The following is a 1,349-nucleotide window of genomic DNA, read 5'->3' on the forward strand; positions in this document are numbered from 1 at the left end:
ACAAAGTATATTATAACAATTATTAACAAAGAATGAGAAAATAGGGAACCAACACAGTTTTATAAGCTTCCTAAGGCCACAAAACTGATTTATGGAAGAATTCACGGCTGTGCTATTAATTCTGGGCATTGTATTCTCCAGGCCAAAGAGGTGACAAGAAATGGAGTTCTTTTATTGTGTGTGATGCAGAACGTGGCATTCACACATATAAAGGACATGCACGAGGCTTGGCCAAAATAATACTAAATACATTCATCATCCTAGTAGCAGCTCTTAGATTCCTAGAAGCCCTCAGAGATCCAGCAACAAAGTTTATTGTCAGTTCCAAGTCTGCCCAGGACCCTGATTGAAATGCTAATCAATCTTTCTTTTGGTATTTCATAAATGCTATTCTTTGCTAAAATACCAAAAGGAAAATTTCATAAATGCTATTCTTTGCTAAAATACCAAAAGGAAAATTGATTAGCATTTGGATCAGGGTCCTGGGGAGAACTGGAATTAGCAATAAACATTGTTGCTGGACTTTGCTAAATTTCTTTTTCTACTCTCTTAAGGATTTTATATAAATTCAATTAAAAGGATGACACAAGGGGCTAGAATATGACTCCAGAAGAAGACTGGGCCAAGTATATGCATTTTCTGCTGTTCACCCTTATAAGCATAGGATCATGCCAGAGAATACAGTGAAAAGAACTCTGGCCTAGAAGTCACATTCTGGATGTAAGCGTGGGTTCAGTCACAACCCCTGTATTACCTTAAGCAAATCATTTCAGCTAGGCTTTAGGTTTTGAATATGCAAAATGAGTCCAGCCTGAGGTCCCTTCAGCTTTAACTATCATTGCGGATAAATTTTGTGGCATGAGTAGGTATGACAGATTGAACTATTAACCCCAGTTCTTCATCCCTTCTTGCAGCCTCACCACTGCCATGGTTTCACTGTGGGAAGAATGTATCCCTGCTCCTTGATTTTTGAGCATTTGGTTGCTAATCACAAGGTCAGTGGTTAGAACCCACCAGTGGCTCTGCAAGAGAAAGATGTGGCAGTCTGCTTCCATAAAGGTTTACAGCCTTGGAAACCCTATGGTGCAGTTCTACTCTGTCCTATAGGGTCACTATGAGGTAGAATCGACTCAATGGCAATGGAATAGTTGGGTAATTTTGAGCTTCACCATGTAACTTTGGCCAATGAGATATCAGTGTGATAGTTGAAGATGTGTCAACTTGGCTGGACTCCAGTTGTGAGTGGTGGTTCCCATGATGGATCACATGACTGAGTTCTGAGCGGCCGGTCTGCCCAAGGGGAGTTTCCCCAGGGGTGTGGCCTATCTGCAATGCTATCCCAAGGACAA

Source organism: Orycteropus afer, unplaced genomic scaffold, assembly GCF_000298275.1.
Source record: "Orycteropus afer afer isolate SDZICR_OR568_19922 unplaced genomic scaffold, OryAfe1.0 scaffold00770, whole genome shotgun sequence".
Taxonomy (NCBI): Eukaryota; Metazoa; Chordata; class Mammalia; order Tubulidentata; family Orycteropodidae; genus Orycteropus; species Orycteropus afer.